This window comes from Bubalus bubalis, chromosome X, assembly GCF_019923935.1.
Source record: "Bubalus bubalis isolate 160015118507 breed Murrah chromosome X, NDDB_SH_1, whole genome shotgun sequence".
In the NCBI taxonomy this organism is placed as follows: domain Eukaryota; kingdom Metazoa; phylum Chordata; class Mammalia; order Artiodactyla; family Bovidae; genus Bubalus; species Bubalus bubalis.
Window position 1 is genome coordinate 92,591,785 of NC_059181.1, and position 11,462 is coordinate 92,603,246.

The following is an 11,462-nucleotide window of genomic DNA, read 5'->3' on the forward strand; positions in this document are numbered from 1 at the left end:
CGGACCTTTGTTGGCAAAGTAATGCCTCTACTTTTTAATATGCTGTCTAGGTTGGTCATAACTTTTCTTCCAAGGAGTAAGCGTCTTTTAATTTCATGGCTGCAGTCACCATCTGCAGTGATTTTGGAGCCCCCTAAAATAAAGTCTCTCACTGTTTCCACTGTTTCCCCATCTATTTGCCATGAAGTGATGGGACCAGATGCCATGATCTTCGTTTTCTGAATGTTGAGCTTTTAGCCAACTTTTTCACTCTCCTCTTTCACTTTCATCATTAGTTCTTCTTCGCTTTCTGCCATAAGGGTGCTGTCATCTGCAACCAGTTCATCCTAAAGTCCGTCCTAAAGGAAATCAGTCCTGAATATTCATTGAAGGACTGATATTGAAACTCCAATACTTTGGCCACCTGATGTGAAGAACAGACTCATTGCAAAAGACCCTGATGCTGGGAAAGATAGAAGGTGGGAGGAGAAGGGGACGACAGAGGATGAGCTGGTTGGTTGGCATCAGCGACTCAATGGACATGAGTTTGAGTAAACTCCAGGAGCTGATGATGCAGGGAGGCCTGGTGTGCTTCAGTCCATGGGGTCGCAAAGAATTAGACACGACTGAGCGACTGAACGACTGAACTGAAGTGAACTGATCAGTTTCTTCAAGGAAATGTGAGGCCTGAACCAGTCAGAAGATGGCGGTAGAGGCAAGCCTGAAATCAGAACCTTCTCTTTCACTACCCCCTTTCAGAAAAGCATTACTTAAAACTCAATCCTTTTTGGCTCTGGGGAAACAGCGTCTATGGAGCAGAAATGTTGGGTAGAACAGAAAAGTGGCTATTTGAAAGAAGAAAACAAAGTCAAGAGAGTGACTGGGGCAGCAGGGAGTTGAAAATGCGGGCCTTTGTGGGGAAGCCATGGGGTGATGAAAGGGTCTGGAGGATAGAGGCTGTGCCTAAGAATGTCAAATGGAAGAAATTTGAAAGCCAGATTTCTCACTCTGGAGAGAGGGCAGTCATATGCCTGTATATCTACCGATCTCCATTCTCTCTGTGTGTTTACATGAAGACATAAATCTAGGCAAAGGAAGAAGGAAATAGCTCCAGACATTGTGATCTCTTCGAGATAAGGAAAGGGAGGAGGAGGGAGGTTGGAGTCAGAATGCAGGGTCAAGAGGCAACTCAGCAACCTCTCCCAGTCTTTGTTTTCTTCTCCTCTTACTTGGGTGCTAGAAAAGTTAAATGCTGTACCTCTGAGGAAAGAGTGGGAAACAGCTTAAGGGAGATAAATACCGGAGGAGAAACATTTGAAAATTAACAGGAATTTGATGCCAGAAAATCAACTGAGCTGAGTGTTGGCATTTATATCTACAGAGACTCAAGAAAGCTCTATATATTTGCATTTTCCCTATTAACCTGTCAAATGGCAGATAGTGCAGTTTGTGTCCAGGGAAAGAACATCCAACAGTCTCCTACCTAGAACACTACAATAAGATGGCTTTTTAAAAGAGTGAGACCCTCCTGTGACTTGTCACAGATGTAAAGTGTGATCCAGTTCGTGATTTAGCAAAAGCAGTTCTAGAGGACAGAACTAGAAGTTGCTACAGTTCACCCAATAATCAGAAAAGGATGTAAGCACAGTGAGAAACAAGCAGAACTGTAGGGAACTGCGTATGGATAAGGGTGGATAAGGGGTCTAGTCTTCATTCAAAGATCCAGGAAATGCCAGATCCTGGGGATGAGGCTGACATGTGACATGGACAGTAAGAACCTAGGGCCTATCAAAGAGGAAAGGGCCTGACTTAAGAAAAATTACATTTTCCCCAATGAAAAATAGAACTTATTTTTATTAAAAAGTGAGGCTTAAGATATTAAAAATTTCAGTTGTGCTCTTGGCCTCTCCAAGGGCCCTTTCATTTAGAGAAAAGTGTTAGCTGAGCCCAAGGATGCCGGTTTTTCATTTAGCCATGATATCAACAGTCATTTGGCCAGCCTCTCCATTGTTGGAAACACAATCCCGACTCCCGACCCTGCTGTTGAGGAGGGAAAGGCTTTGTGTGTCCCAGATAACTTGAATGCCAGTGTTGAAAATCAGGGCCAGATGAAGATGTGCATCAGCCAAGTGTGTCGGGAGACTGTGTCACTTTGCTGCAACTCATTTCTGCAGCAGGCTGGATTAAATTTGTTAATAAGCATGACAGTTATTAATAACATGCTTGCCCAGTCCGTTCCAGGCTTGATGCTTCCTTTGATACCAGAGGGAAGTGAATGTGCTGAGGGGCAGGTTGTGAAACCCCTGACGGGTTTGTCTGAAAAGCCAGCCTTGTCGGGGGAGTTGCTGAGAGCCCAAGTGCTATGGCCCTTCCTGCCCCTCTTTATCAGGAACACAAACAGACAGCTTCTCTCAGAAACCCTGGCCTCTTAAGTGGCCCCTCCAGCAGGGTGGGACTGATCCACTCCAAAACAAAGCCCAGTCAGTGGGTGAACACACACTTGTGTTCTCAAAGACTCTGCAGTGGGTGCTATTGAAGACCCAGCCTTAGCTGGCTCAGCACATCTCTGGGTGAAAGTTGCATTTGCTAAATCCAGGACCACACTCTTACTGGTCAGGCAGGGGTTCCCACAGAGCTTTGAGTAACCTCTTGGTTTTTCAGTCTGCAGGCAATGTGCATTGTAAATTGCTCCCTTGCAGCCTTCTTCCTGTGGTAAAGGGGTCCCTTCAGCTGCCAGCTGTGGTTAAAGAACAACATGTTCCAGCCTCACTGGGGATGCCTGGCCTGTGGTGGTCTCTGTGTCTAAGCTGGACCATGTTGGGGAGACCAGACCCATATGGGGGCTTGTGCCAAAAACGTATCAGTTGCTGCTTAGACGGGATTCTTTCCATTTACTCTCTTTTCTTCGCGAGCCTATGAACGATACCTATTGAGCAAAAAAGTACACCCCTCTTCTATGTGCTGTACTGACTTAACCTTGTCCACCAAGTCTGCATTTTTATGTATCATCAATAAAGCTGTGTGCTTTAACTGGCAAAAGTGAGACACGGTACTTGGTTCTGAATCTAGTGTGCGTGAGGGGACAGACCAAAATACAAGATCCATGCTAAGTGACTGGGGCCATTTGCTCCTGGCAGATGCCCACTTAGCAGGGCCCACAGGAGGCTGGGGAAGAGATGAGCTGCAGGGTTCAGGAGGAGCCTCCAGAAGGGGCTGGGGGAGGGGCTGGGGCAGGGAAGGGGGTGGGGGGTGGGATTAAGAAGGACTCTTGGGTGGACTAGAAGAGGCAGCACCTTGAAGCAGGCAGCACAGTGCCTGATGCAGAGAAATCCTTCCCTCGATGAAGGTGTCTTTCCTCGCCTGCCGGCCTAGAGAGGAAGGTCAGTACCGTTGGGTTGATCTGTGCATCCCTGTCGTCCCACTGGGCAACCCATCCCTGACACTTAATGCACAATTATAGCAGTAACAGTTGCTACTCGCTGAGGGCCTGCTTGGTGTTGTTCCCTCTCCTGAGAAGGAGCTGTGCAACCTACTTGCAGGCCTCCTCCCTTCCTTGGGAGGCCAAGCCCAAATTCCCGGCCGAGTGGGAAGGCTTGGCCCTTGCTTCCTCTGGGAAACCTCTTTTCTGCCCTCTCCTGGGTACTTCTGTGGGATCCAGGAAGGAGACGATGGAGACGTCCATGGATCCCCGAGGGGGTGGGAGGGCAGATGCTGAGGGGCGTGGCATGGCCATGGCTGTCCACCCAGAAGGACACATATTCATGCGGTCCATGCAAGCTCCTGGCACCCCTGGAAGGAAAGGAAGAATGTGGCTCTGCACACTGAAAGCTCCATGAATCTGTGCAGCTCATTCCACCGCCCCTGCCCACATTTCCAGACCCCTCCCAGCAAGCCTCAGCCCCGGGTCAGCAAAGCCAGGTTCCCTGGGTGTTTTGATGTGTCATGAAGCGGTCCTCCTCCTCAAAGGCCAGGCTCATGTAGGGGACGAGAAGCTTCCTTTGAGCGGTGCTGCCCGTGAGCCCAGTGCCCTCTCTTGGTCCCCCTGGGGTGTGGCTCTGGGACACTGCGCCCTGGTCATCAGCGATGTCCCAGTGTACTGCTTCTGACTGCCCTCCTCCGTGCAGAGCACAGTTTTATTTCAATGTTTCCCTCCCTTCTCCTGGAGACTGGGGCAGGGGGGCGCAGGTGGGGTGCCACTCTCCTGCTTGTACTCATTGCCCCCCACAGTTTGGGCCGCCTAGTGACCATGGGGGCCTGCCAGAACGCTGCCCCTTCCCGGGCCCTGGCGCCTTGCTGGACAGCATGTGACTGTGGTTGCCGTGACACCACACCCCCAGCGAGGTTCACCAGGCTGGGGCTCCGTTTGCTGGCGCTGGGCCCCTGTTTTCTAAGAGCTACTTACCTGATCCTCCCTTTGTGCCTAGCCAGCCTCAGGTGGGCGGGGCAGTCTGTTTCCCAGGCAGGACTGCCCTCAGGCAGCCCCTCATCCACTTGTCCAGTGGAGCCTGCTGGCCAGGGGCATCTTCAGCAACACTTTATTGCTCAGCCTCAGCGATCTCTGCCCTAACCACAGCATTTCTGCTTGCTCCTGGCTTGGGGTCCCAAATGGCCATGTGCTTCCTTCCTCCTCTGCACTCTGCCGAGTCCCCGCTTGAGTCCCGCCACAGGCAGCGCTCCACCATCTCCGAGGCAGGCGCTAGGCTCTCTCAGGCCACAACTGACTCCGATCTCAGGCGGGGCCTGGGAGCCCCGTGCCCACCTCCTGTGCACCTGTCACAGGACAGCCTGCCAGCCCTGAAGTGTGTCCACAGTGGGGTCTTGGCCCAAGACACGACCCCTCTCCACGAGCTGGCACTGCCTTCCCTGAAACACTATCGGTGTGGGGAAGCTCCGGGCCCTGGCCAGCCTCAGTTGCCCTTGGCAGGCTGCTGTGCCAGGGCAGGAGCCCAGTTCCCCGTGGGTTCTGCCTTCAGATGTGGAGGGACCTGGAGCGAGAGGCATGCCTGCAGTCAGGGCCTGAGGAACACAGTCAGAGGCTTTCAGCACTGGAAAGACTAAGGTGCCTGCCACCCCTGCCATGCTTAATTCAAAAATGAGACAGCAGGGGACCACCCAGCACAAACTTAGACCCACCCGTCTGCTACAATCCACCGAGTTTCTTGCCGGGTTTCCCTGTGGCAAGCATTAGCCAGGGTTCTCAAAGCTTGAGCTGGTCGCACTCTGTGGGGGGTGCCTGCCTTGATGGGACTGCCCCAGCCAAAGCTGTGCCTTGGGTAAGTCTGGAAGTGCCTCCACACACTGTCTTCCGGCCGGCTCCAGAGAGAGCCCTGCTTTCCTTTCTTCATCATTATCTTGTCTACATTTGTGCCTGTAGGTACGAACTGTTACACCAACTTCCAGTACCCTCCCAGCCTGCTTCCTGTCCTGGGAACTTTGTTATATGTGCCCCCCCCACCCCGCCCCTCCCTGACATAAGCCCAGGTGGTGTGGCTGGCAGGCATGCAGCTTCCTGCCTGGTACACCGCCTGCATCTCCCAGACTGCATCCCCACGGGGCCCTTCGTGCCGCGCTTGGGGCAGTTCCAGCCACAGTGCCCTCACTTTGAAGTGTCACCGGGGACAGGCACAGCCCTCATCAAGTCAGTCCCTCCGCTGGGCCACCACAGCACTTTCGGTTAAGAGTCTGACAGCGGTGTGGAGCACTGGCCCCCACCTCTCTCCTGGGGCAGTACTTGGTCTAAGATGGGATGGGCACTGCAGCACAGCTCTGCCGGGCATCGGCCAGTCCCTTGTCTGATCCTCATGCCACATGCACCACCTCACTCTGTCTCTCACACTCACCCCCTTCACTTTGCTCAGGACCTCCTCTTCCCCAGAAGGCTCATTCTCCCTTATTGCTTCTTGCTTTTGTGTGTGGCTTGGGATGGCCTTCCCCATTTCCCCTTGACAAAAGGAGCCTCCTCTGTGGGTTCCTAATTCTTTCTTACCTTTCCACTTCAAGGCTTGTCTCGAGGATATACCTGGAATTTCCTTTTGTGCAAGGTGGGAGCTGTCATCCAAACTGACTCCTTTTCCAAACAGATAACCTGTCAACACAGCACCACTTATCACTCCAATCTCATGATATATAGTTGGTGCCTCTGGGACCTCATGCCCCCAGCTGAGCAGCCCCTCTGTGGCTTCCTGGTGTGGAATTCCTCTTGGGGCACACCCCTTTCTCCCAGGAACCCCTCACTGGCTCAGGGACCCTCTGGGTTACTGGGTCGTCCGTGGCAAGTGAGGTGTGTGCGTTGTCAGGGAGGGTGTGCTGGGGCTTGTGAGCAGGTATCAGGTATCCTCTGATACCATCTCAGGATGCATTCTGGCCCACAGGAAACTTAGGAACCCCCTGCCCTGCCTGCTTTAGCGCCAAGCAAAATGGGACTGGCTTATTCCCTCACCAAAACTGCCTTCTTTTGCAAGAGAAAACATGTTGGAGCACACTGTGTTTTTTGTACTGTTATAAATCTATTATATATTCTATCATTTATGAGTTTGTTTCCTTATATAGTAAAAATTATCTTTCAGCATGTGTAGTCATTCACAATTTAAGGCAAAACACTTTTTTGCCTCTTTGTGCGTATGTTGGGTTTGCATGGGAAAAATTCAATAAGAGACTTGTTTTTATGTCTTTTGTAGCTTTTGAATTTTGTACATATATACATATATATTTCCATCAAAGGTAATCATAATAGGAAATAATTTTTCCTGGTTTGTATAAAAACTCTTGATGTAATATGTTTCTACAGTCAGGTTCCTTTGGTGAACTCTCGTATTATATTTATTATTTTGCCTCTTTTTTATTTCTGACTTTTCAACTAGACAAACATAGTTTACAAATTATGATATTTTTATCTCTTCTTATTCAATATTTTCCAGCTCATTTCTTTTCTTATCTCTTCACTGTCAAGGACCTCCAGAGCAACAGCACTGATGACCAACCGCATACTTGTCATGTTTCTGATTTTAATGATTGATGTTTCAGCCCTAAGGTTGATGTTTGTTGTAGGTTTTTGAATAATATAATAAGTCATCTATCTATATAATTGAATTCATAAAGCAGTAAAAATGGGTGAACTAAATCTCTACTGCTCAGTCTAGATATCTCAGACACCTAAAGTTGAGTGAAATAAGCAATTTGTACAAAGATACAATATAATGCCATTTATATAATTTTAATATTATAAAACAATACTATATATTATTTTAGATACATATATTTATAGCAAAATTAAAAATGGGTACTGAAAGATACACATCAATTTTACAATACCACTTGCCTTTGGTAAGGGACTGAGGAAAATGTAACCCTAACAATTTTGTAGTTTAATTTTATCTATTAACAAAGAACTTATAAACAAATACAACAGAGCCTTAATGTTTGTTGTTAGTTATGGATGACTTATATATAGATCCTCATTATTTTTTCTCTACATTTTTCCTTTTTAATTAAAAAGAAAACTGCATTTTGTGCTCAATACAATCAATTTGCAATTAATTTTAATTGAAAAGAAAGCTGTATTTTGTGCTCAATACAATTAAAAACCTCACCTAGACATATCCCCAAGAAATTTTATAATAATAAAGATTAAAAGGAAACCCCAAACTTTCCCAAGGGTGGGGATAAAGTCATCTGCAAAGCAGGCTGGCATCAGACATGTTATTCATAACACTTGATGTGATATATCAATGTGTAAAGGCCTTCGGATTCTTAGAAAATGAGATTTTCTCTAGTATTCTGTTTCTAAACAGACATACCTACAATATCATGTAGGCATGTGATGACCATAAACATGTTTTCAGGACTGAAAGTACTCAAATTTTGCCTCTTGTGGACCTTCTCTTAGGAAGTTACTTAAACTTGCACTCCAAGCAAAAAGGTAGTAATCAAGTCCAAGGTAAATATGGAATCAAGGAAATCATGATCACAACTTGGGAATGCAATAAAGGTGAGTTTTAAGATGACAGCTAAACAGCAGGCCCTGGTTGACCAGACCAAGTGGAATAAACGGACAGAGGATTTGGGGTAGTGGGTGAACAAACAGGAACTTGTTAAAATCAATTGAGGGTGTTATATAGGCAAATAAGGGAAAAAAGTAACAATTAGAATGACCTCTGGGAAAATATTACAGTAATAGCTACAATGAACCATGCCTCCTTGTTACCACAGAAGAAAAGAAAGTGAAGTCTCTCAGTTGTGTTCAACTCTTGGTGACCCCATGGACTGTAGCCTGCCAGGCTCCTCCATCCATAAGATTTTTCAGGCAAGAATACTGGAGTGGGTTACCATTTCCTTCTCCAGGGGATCTTCCCAACCTAGGGATCAAACCTGGGTCTCCCTCACTGAAGCCAGGCTCTTAACTGTCTGAGCCACCAGGGAAGTCATATCATTGTGTAATCCCCTCCTGCATTGAATCTGGGCCTGAACATGTGATTTGCTTTGGCCAGTTCGAACATTAGAAAACATGACCTACAAAGAGGCTTGAACAGTGCATTTTCAGTGGGCATTACACTCTTTCTGCTCTGAAACCACCATGTGCTAAGTAGATTGGTCTGCTAGAGGATGAGTCCATGCAGAACAGACATAAACTGCTCCAACTGAGGACCCCTAGGAAGAGCTGCCAGATAAAATACAGGACTCCCAGTTAAATCTGAATTCCACATGAACACAAAACATTTTTTCAATATAAGTATGTCCCAAATATTGCATTGGGCATACTTAAAACAATTATTTTTTATCTAGAGTTCAAATTTAACTGGCATCTTGTATTTTTATTTGCTATATCTGCCAACCTTAGTTATTATACGGGAAAATCAGCCCCCAACTGATCTGCCAGCTGATCTGACTCCAGTTACATAAATGACCTCAGGCAAGACTAGCAGAAGAACCAACCAGTGCAAATTCCTGATACGCAAAATAATGAGCAAGTAAGATGGTTGTTCTAAGCTACTGAGTTTTGGAGTACTTTGTTAGGTACACCTAGTTCTACCACACCAGAAGACTGTACATGAGTGAACCATGGCTACATGGCTCCCAGAACAGTCGGAAGTGATCAAATAGATATAAAGGCAACCCTTCTATATCCCAAGAAAGACCTTTGAACAGGTGAAGGCACCTGAGGAAGTCAAGTGGTATCATCATTGAAAGGGTGTCTTCATGGGGTCTTGAAAGCAAGAGAAACTTACCCTTCTAATGGAGAGAATGTTCCTAGGTTTTCTGCTTTACATAGCCATATCTCTATTTCTCTATTTCTCTCTCTTTCTCTATCTCTGTCATAAGTTCCCATTTACTTTTACATTATGTTTTATAACAACCAAGTCTCCCATTAAGGCTTTCTATACATTGAAAATCATAAACAGTATATACTTTTTTATTGAAGTATAGTTGATTAACAATATGATGTTAGTTTCAGGTACACAGCATACTGACTCAGTATTTTACAGGTTAAAAGTTATTATAAGATAATGGCTATAATTCCATATATAATACTGCTATACAATATATCCTTGTTGCTTATCTATTTTATACATAGTCGTTTGTATCTCTTAATCCCACACCCCTAACTTTCCCCTCCCCTCTTCCCTCCCCCCTCTGGTAACCACTAGTTTGTTATCTAATATATCTGTGAGTCTGTTACTGTTCTGCTATATTGGACTTTTTTAGATTCTACATACAAGTGATATCATACAGTATTCATCTTTCTTTGACATTTCACTAAGCATAATATTCTCTATCTGCATTGCTGCAAATGGAAGAATTTCATTCTTTTTTAATGGGTGAGTAATCTCACGTCTTCTTTATCCATTTGTCTGTTGATGAATACTTGGGTTGCTTTTTAGTCTTGGCTATTGTAAGTTGTGGTGCTATGAACATTGGGGTACATGTATCTTTTCAAATTAGTGTTTTCATTTTTTCCAGATATATATCCAAGAGAGGAACTGCTGGATCATATGATAGTTCTACTTTTAATTTTTTAGGAACGGCCATGCTATTTGCCATAGTGACTGTACCAATTTACATTCCCACCAACAGTGTACAAGGGTTTCCTTTCTACACATCCTCTCCAACATCTGTTATTTGTAGCCTTTTTGATGGTAGCCATTCTGACAGATGTGAGGTGGTACCTCATTTTGACTTGCATTCCTGTGATAACTAGCCATATCAAGCCTCTTTTCATGTGCTTGTTAGCGATATGTATAGCTTCTTTGGAAAAATGTCTTTTCAGGTCTTCTGCTCATTTTTTAATGGAGTTGTTTGGTTTTTAATATTGAGTTGTATAAGCTGTTTTTATACTTTGGATATTAATACCTTGTTGGTCATATCATTTGTAAATATTTTCTTTCATTCTGGAGGTTGTCTTTTCATTTTGTCAATGGTTTTCTTTGCTGTGCAAAAACTTTTAAGTTTAATGAGGTCCCATTTGTTTATTTTTGTTTCATATCTTTTACCTTAGAAAACAGATCCAAAGATATATTGCTATGATTTGTGTCAAAGAAGATTCTGGCTATGTTTTCTTTTAAAATTTTATGGTTTCAGGTCTTATATTTAGGTATTTAATCCATTTTGAGTTTGTTTTCGTATGTGGTATGAGGGGATTTTCTAATCTCATTGTTTTTTATGTAGCTGTCCCATTTTCTCAGCACCACTGATTGAAGAGCCTGTCTTTTCTCCATTGTATATTCTTGCCCCTTTTGTTATAGATTAATTGACCATAGGTGTGTGGGTTTTTTTCTGGGCTCTTTATTCTGTTTCATTAATTTATGTATCTGTTTTGTGCCAGTATCATGCTGTTTTGATCCTGTAGCTTTGTAGAATTGCCTTAAGTCTGGAAGGGTGATACCTCCAATTTTGTTCTCCCCCCGCAAGATTCCTTTGGCAATTCAGAGTCTTTTGTGGTTCCATATGAATTTTAGGGTTATTTGTTCTAGTTCTAGTTCTGAGAAAAATGCCCTGGGTATTTTGATAGGGATTGCATTAAATATATAGATTGCTTTGGGTAGTCTGGCCATTTTACCAGTATTCTTACAATCTGAGAACACAGAATATCTTTCTGTTTCTTTGTATCATCTTCAATTTCTTTCATTAATGTTTTGTGAACAGTATATCCCAGGTGGTGCTAGTGGTAAAGAACTCACTTGCAATGCAGGAGATGTGAGAGACACGGGTTTGATCCCAGTCAGGAAGATCCCCTGGAGGAGGGCATAGGGTTGCAAAGAGTTGGACACGAATGAAGAGACTTAGCATGCATGCATGAACAGTATTTAGATGATTATGACTTTATAAATGCTATTCATTGCTGAGCTGAAGTAGAGTCCTAACATGTGAAACTATTTTATATATTTTGGAAAATGATTCAGATATCATCTGTGGGAATGAAATTTTAAGTAGGCATGAGACAATAGAATATAGCTGACAGAATGTGGGATGTAGAAGAAGATGATAAA

General features: G+C 44.8%; 1 pseudogene; it reads left to right on the plus strand.

The window, feature by feature from the left end:
• The first annotated feature begins 1,742 nt into the window (after positions 1 to 1,742).
• On the plus strand, positions 1,743 to 3,018 carry LOC102405920 (annotated as a pseudogene).
• The last annotated feature ends 8,444 nt before the right edge of the window (positions 3,019 to 11,462 follow it).